A 15,611-nucleotide genomic window follows, 5' to 3' on the forward strand; every position below is an offset into this window, starting at 1 on the left:
TTAAGTAAACAAATATAGTTTGCACTATCGTACAAAGGTTTTTGTACTTTGTACTCCTAACAATAACAGAACTAATACTTTGAAAACTGTCTTAGCTTTTGGGAGTTCAATTATGACCATCGAGATAAAAGAAAACTATGGCACAATCATAACCATTAGATCTTAATATAGGATTCTAAGTGTTAGTTTTTAGGTGTAACCTGCCAGTTTTTTATAATTTGAGTGTGTAATTTGTCCATTATGATAGTTTGGAGTGCAAAATTTGAAACTAGCTCTTGGTAGTGTTATAGTACAAAATTTATAACTTTTTCCTAAATCTAGGGGACATGCATACTCTCATATTCCAAGTCATAAGAAAATATTACATTTGAAATGTAACACAAGTAGGAGTAACATAGCAAACGTTTATGTCTAGCTGGATTTTTCAACTATCAACACATAGTCAAATATTGTTGAAAATTAGAAACAACACTCTCTGTACAAAAGTACTATTTCCCCCCTTAAAAGCCAAAAACTAAAAGAAAAGCAAAAGACAAATTAAAATGTAGAATATAGGGGAGGATTGGCAACTCGGGTTCAACTCTTGTCGAGACTGTGTATGCACCACTATAACCCAAGGTATCAATGCTACTAAAATCCTTTTTGTGCTAAGGATCATTGTAAGGATGCTTAGAAGCACCCCTTGAAGCTCCAAGGTCACTTTTAGAAGACAACATAGATGTGCTTGAAGCCACCCCATCATTTTGTAATATTGTTTCAAGGGCCTTTACCACTTCACTCATTGTTGGACGGTTTTCAGGTGAATCTTCAATGCATTGTATAGTAATTTCCAAGAATTTCCCAAACCCTATAAGATTTGTTGTCTCTCTAATGGATGAATCAATCATTTCCCACAAGCCATAGTGCTCTTCCTCGTCCTTGTTCATTGTTGTTCTCACTCGATGAACGATTTACTTTCCCTTCTCAAACGGTTGCTTGGATGTTAACAATTCAAGCATAAACACTCCAAAGCTATAAACATCACTCGTTTCAGTTAATTGTTGAGTCTGGTAATATTCAGGATCAAGATAACCCTGCAAGGAGAAGGCATTTTGCAAAAATTAAAATCAAAAGAGTTTTCCAATGAATGAAAAATCTAAATTATATTACATAAGAAATTTTTAATTTTGTTGTAGGATTGGAAGGATTTGCATGCACTTTGAATTTTACAATACAATGCATGAACAAGAAAATGAAATAATAAAAATTTGTTTTGATATATGTTAATATGCCAATTCAGTTGCCTCAACTTCCACAAAGTACTCTCTCTCTCTCTCTCTCTCTCTCTCTCTCTCTCTCTCTCTCTCTCTCTCTCTCTCTCTCTCTCTCTCTCTCTCTCTCTCTCTCCCTCTCTTGAGGTCAAGACCTTGCAAATCTATTAACCACAATCATTATGCAGATTTTCAACCCTTGTCTATCGTAAAAGTACTTGCTTCAATTGTGATGACAACACATTCACTAGCAGTAAGTTAACAAATGAACCAAACAATTTTGTGAAGAACTAATAAAGTAGCATAAACCCTTGAGTATCATGTTAAGGAAAAAAAAAAGTTCTTTTGCCTCTACATTAAATTAATGCAAAAATATAAAAAGTTATTGTTTCTTGCAACAAATAAAATTGAAGACCTCAATAATATGTAACACTCAATCCTTGTAATCACAAAAGGGAAATTTTCCACTAGAAAGGAGACTTACACAATCACCCATTTTAGATGAAAGCCCTAAAGGGTTACATTTCTTGACATACCAAAAAATCCTAGTGATAATAGGAATCCTAACCATGCTAGGAAATTCAGCCACACTAGAAAAGAAAAGAAAAAAAGAAAAAAGAAAAAGAAAAAAAGAACAACGTTATAAAGTCTCCCCAATCCATTGTCGACATCATAGGTCCAATTAGAAACACTTTAGCCCAGCAAGAACACAAAAATATTGCGTTAAGCCCCAATGAAATGTTAGCCTAGTAAAAGCCTAGCTGATGAAATTAGGGACTGACCTTGCTCCTAAAACCCTAGCAAAGTTCTTCCTTTAACATTAGAACTCTTAATCTCAATTCATGCTTGCCCAAAAGACCCATAATGCTAGGAAACCTACTCCTATGTACATAAACATGGAGTCCTCACAACCTTAGGACTTCAAGTTGCCTAATTTCCCAAATAACAAAGGAATCCTATTTCAACGAGAAAGCTTCAACATATAAAGCTGCTAGGAATTCCTGGCAAAACTAGGACTCCAAATCCTAGTAGGAATCAATGAGACCTAGGAATGACAATCTCTATAATAAAAGGTTGCATTCAACCCCTTCAAATTCATCCAACCCCAAGGTTTCTCAAGAAATTCATCCTTTAGCTCTTGGAATTTGTTGTCAGTCTTAAATCCGAGAATAAGACATTCTTCACCAATAAACATTCATTGTCATTTACCATAAAACAAATCATGTAGTGGCATTACCATAGTGATGATGATGATGATGATGATGATAACAACAATACCAATAATAGCATAATCTTAAACGATATACAGGGGAAGTCGACATGGCTTCCACTTAAGCAGTTGGGCAGACTCCACTGTCCCATAGTTGAGTCTGTCCTGTAGCACCACCAAGGGCTCTAAACCATTTTATTTTTCACACACTCAAAGACTTAGTTTTTCATCACTTGACTCTCTTTCCTCTCCTCACTCTCTTGGCTAACCAACACCCTCCCTATTACCTTCGTTATGTCACACTTTCCGACCTCCCAAACAACACTTAGCTACTAATACCACAAGTTCCTTAACCCTCAATCAATAAGTAGAAGCTGAGAAGAGAAAGTATCATCCTCCATTATGATTATTTTAGCCCAACATATTCAACTTGTGGTTACTATTAGCGTGTTTGATGACTAATGTGGGAAACCTTGCAGTGTATGTTAAGGAAGATTAATGGCCATGCATGTTTTGGTGACGTTTTGTGTTTAGAGCATGATATTCAAGTTTTGAGACAAAAACATAAAGATTTCCTAACTCTTGCATAGCATGCGGTCACTTTATGAAAATTGTGAAATCTTGCATGCATATGACTTAAGTTGTTTTCTAAGCATGGGCTTTTGGTATCTAAATGATTTATAACATTGAATTAAAGTGCAGAAAAAAAAAATGCAAGAGAGTTTTAGCCATGACATGTATATTGTGATCTTGTGCATGCGTGTGTATAAACTAGTACATAAGTTTGAATCTTGCAGTATAAAGGAGAAGTTGATGAAAATGAGTTGAAAGTCCAAACTTTTTAGATCACATGTTTCGGCCATCACATGATAAGAGGGTTTGAGGTCATTGAATCAGCATGCATGTATCTTTTAATGTTGACAACATAAGTTTGATTTTGAATAAGTCAGACACGTGTAAGAATCTTGCTAGATTAAGAGGTGAGGAAAAGGTTCCAAGTTTAATTGCTATGCATTTATGCCATAGCTTGATTTTAATATGTTTTTAACTTGCATGCACATATATAGAAGCTAGAACTCTAGAGGCATGCATGTTCATTTAGGAACAAATGCACAAAAATTATGAGTTATGCCTCATAAGGGGTTTCAGCCAAGCATAGGAAAAGTGTGTTAATTAAAGGTGGAATAAAAAATGCACGTGTTTATTTAGGAAAGAAATAAAGTCTAGAATGGTTTTAGTCGATTAGGTTGAATCTTGTACTGTGGCATTAAAAACTCAGTGATATTTGATGTGATTTTTATGAAAATAGTGAGGGTAGGACTTGATGATATAAGGGCAAAGGAAAGCTCGAAGACTAGGTACGTACTTATAGAAGTTAAGGGAATCTAAGTGAAAAGTATTGAAAGTTGAAAATAAAATGTGTTGGATTGGCATTAGGAGATTCGACCATTTAGATTTTTTAGTGCTTGAAGGTATGAAAGTGTAAGTGTAAAAGTGTAAGAAATGAGTAAAAAAAAAAAAATTAATAAGATATACATATATAAGAAAATGTTATTACAAATGAGTAAAAACTGTAAATTTAGAAAAGTTTAGGGCCAAATTGCAAATACTAAAAGCTAGATGGGTCAAAATGTATATAAAACTTAGGGTAGATTAGAAAAATTAGAAAGTCTAGGGATTTAAGAATTTTTTACCTTCACTAACTATCTATACAAGAATTATGCAGACTCTATCATTGACCGTGATTGAGTTGTTTTCTACCTTCATATAATGTTATTTACTAAATATTTAAATTGTGCACATATTCTATCATGACATTGAAAATAACTTTTATAGGTAAAAGTCAGTTTTTAACTTTTATTAATAACGTTTGTGACTCGTTTATTAATATTCTCTGCCCTTGAGAGATCAAGCTGTAGAGATATAATAACACTTACCATTGTGCCTTTGACTTGAGTTGAAACGTGGCCGTTCAAAGCATCTGATACTAGCTTAGGCAAGCCAAAATCTGCAACCTTTGCAATCAAATCTTCATCCAACACAATATTCATGGACTTAACATCTCTATGGATAATAGAAGGATTGGCATGCTCATGAAGGTAAGCTAGTCCAGTGGCTGAATCGAGAGCAACGTAGAGTCTTTTGTTCCAATCAAGATAAATGCTAGATTTCCCTAGAGTTCATATTTAGGCAAATAGTTTCCTATATATTAGATATTTTCAAAGAGTTAATTAAATAGATATGAATGTACATACGTACCTAATAAGCTATCTCTAATTGTTCCATTAGGCATAAATTCGTAGATCAAAATCTGCTCTCCTTGTTCAAAGCAAAAGCCCACAAGGCCAACAAGATTCTTGTGATGAACTCGGGAAAGCAATTCAATTTCAGTCTTGAACTCAAGTAAACCCTGCGTTGATCCTTGCTGAGCTCTTTTGATAGCAACAACTAGTCCATCAGAAAGCAACCCTCTATAAACCTGGGGAGAACATAAACATAAAAGCATAAACAAATAGTGCTTGGAAGTGGATTTTGCAAAAGTTTGATTGAATGCTGAGAGATTTACGTACCTTGCCATATGCTCCAGAACCTATCTCATTTCTCTCAGCCAAATTATTTGTGCACTTTTGGAGTTCAGCAAAAGAGAACCATCTTGCACATTTTAATTGTGGGGCTACCCCACTGCTATCATTGCCACTTGATTTCCAAGAAGCTGAGATATGGAGAAAATTAGCCATATAGACCAACAAATGCATGATTATCCATCATCCTTAGATACATAGTCTTGAATTTGAACTATACAACCAATCACAAGAAATTTAATTTTACTAATTATTTACTAGGTGTACTAAATCCAATGGCTCCTTCTGCACGTTTCTTTTGTTGAACTGCATATATCCCTACTCCAAGGAATCCCAGAACCAAAATGGCACAACAAGTAATTGTTATCCCAATTATTACACGAGTGCTAATAGAAGTTCAACCTCCTTTGGCTAAAGAACATTTTTAATATTGTTAGGTAGAGATATAATTTTCACTCTCACACACACAGAGTAAAGATATGATTTGAACCTGGGAAAGGATAAGAGTCTGCAATAAAAAAATAGGCACCAAATTGTTCTGGTAGCCTATGTTCTTGAGTAGTCATGGAGAACCCAATTCTCTGAATCTCTGATCGATTAAAGTATTTTTCGATCGAGGGAAAGAGTGCCAGTTGCACTTGAAGATAGTCATCAAAATTGAATCCTATAGCTTGAATATAAACCGAGCCTGGAAGGAGACTCAGGCTTACCGACAAGTTATTTTCCAGTAACTTAAACACAGTTTCATTGGACAATTCACTGAAAAGTGATCGTCCAACGTATAATGTCCCTTTATATGGATAGGCACATTCACAATTTCAAGGGTTGCAATTTTGATTAAGAGGACATGATGTACTCTCACAATGAGCTAGGCTAGTAGAATAAGGCTTTGTTGGTTGATGATTTTGCTTGCAGTAAGGATCCGAGATAGTATAGTCATTCCTCTTAGTCTGAAGCACATCAAATTGACAAAGAAGGTTGATGGTCAAAAGAAAATACACAACTTATTTTTTAATTGAACATTTAAGGGCCATGAATTCACTCACATCAAGGATTTATGGTATTTATTGCCCAATTTTACAAAAGAAATGTTGTTGTTTTGTAAATCAACAAGCTTCAGTTGTGGGCTGATCTTTTCAGGCACACCCATGTCCAATGTTTCACTAAATTTGTTGTTTCCCAATTTCCTGAGAATTGAAATCGAGTGTGAGTTATCAAACTAACAGTTAATTTTTCTTAATTTCATAATATTCTTATGAACCTATACCAATAATATATCAACTTACACTTGCTGTAATTGTGGAAAGCTAAACAAATCTCGTGGTATGGGCCCTTGAAGTGACCCATATTCCATAACCCTTCACACCAATCACATGATAGTGGTGAGTATTGCTAAAATTTGAGGAATTTTCATTTGTGAACGATTGAAGACATACAGAGTGGTGAGTGTTGGTAAGGTTGAGAACCACGTTGGAGCTTCTGATGGCTTAAATGAGTTATTACTAAGGTCCGTAGTAAAATAAGCCATCGTACAAGATTCATCAATACATAAAAAGAATAAATTCCTCGAACATAAAATTGGCAATTGCATGCAATTCTATGCCACCAACTTACAAGTGATTGAGTTTCGTCATTTGAGTCAAATCTGGTAAAGTGCCCGTCAATTTATTCAGAGCTAAATTCCTAAGATGATAACAAGAAGGCAAAAGATGGTAACCACCAGTATGATTATGCTAAAAGAACATCACCACTATATAAATGTTGTGAAAGAGTACCCACAATTCAATGATATTTGTTAGGTTGCTGAGATCTGGGGTTATAGCATTTCTGTCAAGCCGACTGTTGCAAGTTGGAATAGTTTTAATTCTCAAGAACAATACCAGATCAGAGTGGACTTATACTTAAAGGTAAGTTGAAAAACACCAATGTGTCATTAAATTAGGGGGGTAGTTTACTCACAGAACGTCAAGACTTTTTACAAGTCCTAATGTTGGTGGGATACTTCATTAAATTGGTTTCCATCAAATAATCTGCCTTTGAGGAAAGCATTTAGAAGTAGAAGAAAGCATTTAAAGCATGCATGAAAACAAACTAATAGTTGGTATCAAACTTACATGTGTCTCAATTTCATATTAGAGCTAAAGAGTTTGGCTAGAATGGGACCTGAAAGCTTGTTCTTATTGAAATGGCTGCAAATTTGAAGACGTCACATTATTCTTCTTTTTGTGGATGAAATAATCAACGTTGTGTATCCTTAAACATATTCAAATTTTGCATTTATCTTAATAATATACTGAACCCAAGATTGGGAAAAGAAAAAGATTAAAACTCACAAGTGTCTAGCCTCCAAAAGACGGTCCAAGCCTGAGGCAATGGATGTTGATATTGGTAGAGATCCTATCAACATATTCTCCGCGAGGTCTAGCCAGAAGAGTTTGGAAAAGATAGCCAAAGATGGAGTAACTTTCCAGTCAAGTTGTTTGAATTGAGAGCCCTGAGATGGAGAGCGTGTTGGTATAAATGTAATGATTAGATACTTAACAATTTTCCAAAGCAGATAGAGAAACATTACTGGCATTGTGATTCATGCATGTAGTGATCTTAAAAGCATTGAATGATCTTACAAGAAGAGGAGATCTGAAAGATTTCCCAGTTCATCTGGAATATCGCCAATGAAGCTGCAACCAGCTAGGGTTCTGAAATATGAAAGTCAAAAATGTATATATATGCTTCTCACTATTGGAATATATGCAAATAGGTAATTATAGATTGTTTATTGGATCTTACAGGAAATTTAGCTTATGTAAATCCCCAAGCCGTGGAGAGAGAGAACCTGTGAGCCCACGATTAAATGATAGGTCCCTGAAATTTAATAATGTTAACGCTTCAACAACATAGTAGGGTGGCAAAATCTATTTAAAGTAGGTCTCACAATAATTAAGGAAAAACATGTTTTATATTTTTAATAACTATAATGATTCCTACGACAAGTGGTTTGTTGAGAAACTAAATTTATAAGTATTTATACCGTAGAATATTTGTTTTCATTTAAAGAAAAAGAAACAATGATACATACAATGATGTCAGTTCAGTGAGTCCCCCAATGTCACCTTCAAGATTCCCTTCTAGGCCCGTCATTGATAATTTCCTGAAGAGATTTGTAAGGAATACACACAAAAAAAAAAAAAAAAAAGGGATATACTAAGATTTACCAAAAGTGGAAGAAGGAAAATTAAAAAAAAATGACAAAAGGAAATTAAGGAACCCTTGCTTTACATCATGAATTTGATTTGCAAGTAGATCATGAATTTGATTTACATCTAGCACCAAGGGCCATAAAACCAAGGATGGAGAAGTCTATTTTCTGTTTTCAAAGGAGGAGATCGTGAAGTCTGCAGAACCTTTTAGGTTCTCGTTGGTGCTGAAGTTCCTTAGGCAGAGACCATCACTGGATGCTATTAGAATTTTCATTAAAAATAGATGGGGATTATCTAGTATTGCTGTGGTTTCAGCCATGAGAAAGCCACGTAACGTGTTTGTCCGATTAACATCGGAGGAGGATTTCAATAAGGCTTTCTCTACGGAAGTTTGTGACATAAACGATGTGGCTTATCATCCATTTCACTGGACTCATGAGTTTTCTGAAGAGGAGGAGCCTTCTGTGGTTCCAGTTTGGATCTTTCTCCCAGGTTTGGCTCCGAATTTTTATCACCCATCTATCTTGAAAAGCCTCACATCGCCTATTGGAAAATTCATTCGGAGTGATAATTCTACTAGGTGTGCCACTAGAACTGACGGTGCAAGGGTATGCTTAGAGGTTGATGTTGCTAAATCCCCTCTATTATCGTTCTGGATTGGTGCGCCCTCTTGTCCTGCAAGTCGGTTGCAGGAAATAGTGTATGAAACGATGCCGGCGTTTTGCCCTGAATGTAAATTACAGGGCCATAATTTGAAGACTTGCAAGAAGGGTGTCTTAAGGAAGGATAAAGAGAAACAAAAGGTTCGGCTTGAATATAAGATTGTGCCGAAACAGTTGAAAGATGTGGAGCCTTCGGGTTTGAACGTAGCAGTACAAGAAGTGGCTGATCAGGGTATGTCGAATGCATTGGTGGCGGGTAGTGTTGAGCATATAGTTGATACAGAAGGTGAGAAAGTGGAAAATTTACAGCTGGTGAAGTTGCAGGGACACGGTCCTGAAGATAAGGCCAAGGATGGTAATGCAGAGGCAGTATACTCTGTTTCAGAGGAGATGGTGCCAGTGAATTCCAAGGTGGTGGAAGTGCCATGTTCTGATTCTGTGGAGGTGGTCCCGAGAGCAGTGGAGTGTAGTGGGATGTCTAAAGAGTCTCCAATGGTGTGCGCAGAGGTGGAATGTATGGAAGCAGGTATAGAAGCATGTATGGGGAATGAGGAGGGTGACTCTGTTCCTTCGGAGGTGAATGTTCAGGGTTTCGAAGAAGTGCCAGGGCTGATTCCAGTTGATGTGTCTTAGGATGCTCTTGTTTCCATCATGGTAGATCATGCAAAAAAGGTATGTGATGGTCTGTTTGTTGAGCCAGTTGCTGAGAAAGGTTTGACAGAGGTTATTAGTGATCAGTTGGCTAGCCTTTCGGATCCTGAGATGGGGGATGGAAAAACAGTTTTGAAGAAAGATGTTTATTTTGATTCGGATATAAGGGATGCAGTGAAAGAAAAGGGTGAGGATGTTCACAAGAAAATTCGCAGTAGTAAACAGGTAACCCGTGCTTCTAAATTGAATCTATGATTAGTCCAATATTATGTTGGAATGTTAGAAGGGTGAAATCTTCTAATAGCAGGTTGAAAAGGATTATGAAAGTTTATAAGCCGAAGATGTTTGTGATTGTGGAACCTTTTTTACGTGATGAACAATTGGATGATGTTAAAAAAATGCTTGGTTTTGATTATGGGTTTTCAAATGGTGCGTGGAATGGTAAATTGTGGATATTGTGGATATTGTGGATGAATGATGTTAATGTAAGCATGGTTAGTTGTGGAACTCAACAAATTTCTGTTCTTGTGGCTGATGGTGGGATGAAGTGTAAAATTTCTTTTGTGTATGCTAAATGTTTATATGAGCAACGGCGGGTGTTGTGGGAAGCACTTTCCAAGGAAAGCAATTCTAATGATCCTTGGTTAGTAACAGGGGATTTCAATATTATAGCGAATGATGGGGAGAGACGTGGTGGTAGGCCACGGCTTGCAGTGGCTATGGAGGAGTTTAATTCTTGGATACATAATTGTGGATTAATGGAATTAAAATTCTTGGGTAAGAGTTATTCATGGTGTAATGGGCATGCTGGTAATACACGGAGTTGGGCTCGTTTGGATCGTTCCTTGGTAGATCAAAATCTTTTTGATGCTTTTCTGGATTCAGTTATGAGATATTTGCCTCATACGTCATCTGATCATGCTCCTATGGTCATTTCGTTGGTGAAGAATGTTGAAGTCTATGGGCCATCACCATTCCATTTTCAGCAAATGTGGGTGGATCATGTTGATTTTGCTAGATGTGTTCGTGAGGCTTGGGATCAAATTGATGTCGGTGGTGCTCTCATGAAACTGGTGGCAAAATTAAAAAGGGTGAGAGTAGCTTTAAAAGGATGGAATAAGTTAGTTTTTGGGTGGATGAGTGGGCACTTTTATGAGTTGGAGGATCGCATAGAGAGGTTGGAAGAGCAATTGCAAGTGAGGTATGAAGAAGAAGTGGAGCTTGACCTGTTGGCTTCAAAGATGGAATTGGATACCTGGACTCATCGTGAAGAAATTCGGTTGGCTTAGTGTGCTAAAGTTAGATGGTGGAATCATGGTGATAAAAATTCCTGGTATTTTCATGCTATTCTCAATAAAAGGAAGCAAGCAAGGATTATGGAGATGAGTCTTCCTAATGGTACTACGTTAAAGACACCGCAAAAAATTCATGATGGTGTCGTGAAATATTTCATGGATTTTTTGGGACAATCTACTAGTGTAGTACTTCTGGATTTGGGGATTTAGTGTCTAATGTGATTTCAGATGAGGATAATTTGAGGCTTTGTTCTTTACCTACAAAGGAAGAGAAAAACAAGCCATCTTCAGTATTCGTATAGAGAGTAGTCCAGGCCAGGATGGATTTGGTTTAGGTTTCTATCGTGCTTGTTGGGATATTGTGCGTGTGGAGGTGGTGGAGGCTGTAAGGGATTTTTTTAAGGGAGTTCCTCTCCCCAGATTCTATACTGCTTCTTTTGTTGTGCTTATTCCAAAAATGTCTCAGTCGACGGGATTTGATAAGTTCCGTCCTATCAGTTTATGTTCCGTTTTTTACAAAATCTGCACTAAGGTTTTGGTGGCAAGGCTTGCCCCGTTATTGCCTACTTTGATCTCCTCTGAACAGTGTGCATTTATTCAAGGTAGAAGTATTTTCGATAATATCAATCTCACACAAGAGATGGTGCATTCTCTTAACAAAAAGGCTTCGGGTGGTAATGTTATTTTGAAACTTGATATGGCCAAGGCTTATGATAGAGTGGAGTGAGAGTTTTTGTTACATGTGTTGGCAGGCTTTGGTTTTTCTCCTTCTATTAATGCTTTGATTAAAAATTGTATTGCTTCGCCTTGGTATTCAGTCATGATGAATGGGATGTCTTGAGGTGTCTTTCAATGAGGTCGTGGTTTGTGACAGGGGGATCCATTATCTCCATATCTTTTTATCATTATGGAGGAAGTTCTTTCTCGATTACTAAAGAAGAATTTTTTTTGTGGCAATATTAAGAGTTTCTCGCATCCAAGAGGTGCACCTCTTGTTTCTCACCTTCTTTATGCAGATGATGTAGTTATTTTCGCTAATGGAAGGAAAAAGTCGAAGCCAGAATTCATGAAGGTTATTAAGACTTATGAGTCTTGGTCTGAACAGCAAGTGAGCTAGGAGAAGACGGCCATATATTTTGCTAAGCAATTCTCTGCAAGGCGGAAGAGGGATCGATCTTATCAATATCACTGGTTTTATAGAAGGTAATTTTCCTTTTACCTATCTTGGTGCACCGATTGTTATTGGGAGGCTTACTAATTTACATTTAGATCCTATTCTTAATCGGGTGAGGAATACACTTGGGGGGTGGAAATTAAAGTGTCTCTTTGTTGGGGGCAAATTGATTTTGTTGAAGCATGTTTTGTCTAGTATGCCTATACATATTATGTCTATCCTTCAATTGCCAAAAGGGATTTTGAAATTCTAAACAGGCTTCCCAGTTCATTTTTTTGGGTTGAAAAAGATGGAAAGGAAAAAAAGAAATGGGTGTGATGGAAGTCGATGTGTAAGCCGACTAAAGAGGGGGGAATTGGCCTTCATGATTTTGATGACGTTCAGACTTCTCTACACATGAAATTTGCATGGAAAATTATGACTAGGAGTGATCTTTGGTCACAATTTTTTTGTGCTAAATATGTTGGTGATAACCATGTCTCCTTAATAGACCCTAGAAAGGGTTCAAGATTTTGGAAAATGGTGGTTAAATGTATTCCATCGGTGTTAGATAATTCGAAATGGAGAGTCTGGGATGGGAATATTTCTTTTTGTTGGGATAACTGGTCCTCTTGCTAATTCTTATCCAGTGATTGATGTGCCAAAGATGATGTTGGCTGACGTTAGAGTTGAAAATGGTTGGGATATTGAAGTACTAGAAAGACTAGTGGGAACACAAAAAATGGAGGAGATTTATAGTTTTTTGGGTGCTCATAAAGATGGACAGGATTTACTTGTTTGGATTCATAATAAAGATGGCTGTTTTACTACTAAAAGTGCATGGCAGTGTGTTCGGGTTAATTCACCAACGGTGCCTTGGGCTAAGTGGGTATGGCACGAAGTTCTACCAAAAAAAATTTTAGTTTTAATGTGAAAAGCTTTTCATAACAGTTTAAGTGTTGATGATAGATTGAGGAGAGTGGGTATAACTATTACTTCCAAGTGTAACTGTTATGACCGAGGAGGCTATGAAGATCTAAATCACGTTCTTGTTGCAGGTGATGTGGCTTCCGGGATTTGGAAGAGGTTTTCTCTTATTTTGGGAATTCCTTATGAACCAAATAAACGTTGGTTTGAATTGGTGTTAATGTGGTTTAGACGGGCATCTACCAAATTCCAGGTGGGTAATATTTTGGGCCTTATTCCTTCTATTATTATTTGGAAGTTGTGGCAATGCAGGTGTAAGGCACGGATGGAAGGTAAATCCATATCGACAGAAGAGATTTGGAGGTCTATTTGTGTGTGGCTAAGGAAAGTGCAAAATTCCTTTACAAAAGTTACAAAGATTGGTTTTGCTGATGAGGAGAGATTGAGGGATTTGAACATACCGGTTTTACCTATTAAAAATATGCAGGTTAAATTGGTTTGTTGGGAAAAGCCTAAAAATGGAAGATTTAAATTGAATTAGATGGTTGTAGCCTCGGTAATCCAGGAAGTTTAGGTGCGGGGGGTATAATTCGGGATTTGCGTGACAATATGGTGTTGTCCTTTTCGTGCTATCTTGGGGTGGGCTCTAATAACCATGCTGAATTGAAAGCATTGTTAATAGGGTTGAAATATTGTCGAGTGTTGGATCTACATCAGGTGGATATTGAGTCTAATTCCTCGATTTGTGTATCTTGGGTTCAGAAGAAGCATTGTGGAGTTCGGTATTTGGAAGAATTTTGGGAGGAAGCTATGAGACTGTACGAAAGTGAAGATTTTGTTATTAAGCATGTTTATAGAGAAGGAAATGCACCGGCTGATTTTTTAGCTAAAATGGGAGCTCAAGGTTCAACCTTGGTTTGGCGATCTTTGTTACATGTTCCAAAATTTCTTAAAGTTTTGATTCGCATGGATAAATTGTCATTGCCTAATGTTAGAGGTAATTAAGTTGACTAGAGGTCATTAAGTTGTTTTTATTGCTTAAAGGTTTGTTCTTGTTGGTGGGGAGATTTATTTTAAGGCATGTAATTTTTTCTATCTTTATTGGTTCTTATGTAATTTTGGTATTCCTCCACTGTAAGTGAAGGTATTTCTTAATAAATTTGGTAGGGGTCACTCTTGGACATGTGGCCCTAACTCTTTTTCTTAAAAAAAAAAAAAGTAGATGTAATCTTAATCTTAAACATATAATGTATATTCTTATGTCAAGAGTACTGCAGATTAATATTAGTGTGTTTTCTAAACCGATTTGCGAGTATGAGGACAAGAATACATGAAATATTTATTCTATTCATCATCCTTATGCCACATATTATACATTACACTTGATTTTTTATTTATATTTTATTCTTATTAAACTAAATAAATTTTTCTACAAATTATTCATACACTACAGTAATATGGGAAGATGTTTACAAGGCAATAACCCTAGAATTGTTGCAAGTAACTCCATCCCAACTACATGGATCCTCTGAATGCTCCCAGCTTGTTGGTGTGTTTTTCCACGCGTACTTCAGGGCGTTGAGTATAGCAGCTGCATGCACACTAAAATGTTTAATAATCAACTAATGCATCATTTAAAAATGTACAACAGTAGGTTAGGGATCCTTCAATAAGCTATATATTCCATCGACGTGCAACAAAAAGCCAATGAATATTTAATACCTGTGCGACGTCACAGTTTAGAAATAAAAAAAAAAGCGATTTCAAAATTAAATATTTTTAAACTGTGATCGATGCAAGGTTCTGTCAAAATACTCGTTAGAGCTTTAGTTGAAACTTTTAATAGCTGAAGAACGAAAGAAATAATTAAATTTATTAAAGAAAAAAGTTTCAGACACTGGCGAGAGACAACCCAGTTTTCCTAGATCATGTATCAAAGCACCGATATTATCATGAAAAAAAAACAAAACATTTGTACGATAACCCAGATGAAGAATATATATAAATATATATATATATATATATATATAAATGAGTAAGTGATCTGTTACATACTATCATTAGGATCAGTAAATGAGTAGACGAAGTAAATTTCTGAAAGAAAGAAAGCCAGAAAGAGCAGCCGCAACTTCATGCCGATCGATCGACTTAATTCCTGCACATTAATCTCTCTCTCTCTCTCTCTCTCTCTCTCTCTCTCTCTCTCTCTCTCTCTCTCTCTCTTCTCTGTGTGCACGCGTGCGCTTAATAAATAACAAGTATCTCACCACACATTCCTTATATATCGAAGAAGAAATAAGTCTACGTACGTACACGTATAGGTCTTCCTCTTCGTCTTATTCGTGGAGGACGAGAAAGCAAGCTATGCTCGACTAAGTCATCCCGTTGGTCAATACTAAACTAATGCATGATACTGTGAGGATGGCGCTACTCATACCGGGAAATGGTATTTTCCTTTTATTAAAATTATTTGTGTTACTAAAACAATAAATAGATACAAATACCATTTAAAAATAATAATAATTAAAAAAAAAATTGTTAAACTCAATCATACCCAACTGTGGTAGAATAGCATTTCTCTTTCCATAATTAAGTCTTGGGTGACTGAGCTTTTATCAACGCTGTCCCGACAGTTAAAGCCATTCGATCTATTTCATTTTTGTTATTATTATTTTTTAAATTTT

At 36.3% G+C, this 15,611-nt stretch overlaps 1 pseudogene; it reads right to left on the minus strand.

The window, feature by feature from the left end:
* Window positions 1-421: 421 nt before the first annotated feature.
* On the minus strand, window positions 422-15,299 carry LOC122297186 (annotated as a pseudogene).
* Between the last annotated feature and the right edge of the window lie 312 nt (window positions 15,300-15,611).

The sequence above is a fragment of the Carya illinoinensis genome, chromosome 15 (genome assembly GCF_018687715.1).
Source record: "Carya illinoinensis cultivar Pawnee chromosome 15, C.illinoinensisPawnee_v1, whole genome shotgun sequence".
In the NCBI taxonomy this organism is placed as follows: Eukaryota; Viridiplantae; Streptophyta; class Magnoliopsida; order Fagales; family Juglandaceae; genus Carya; species Carya illinoinensis.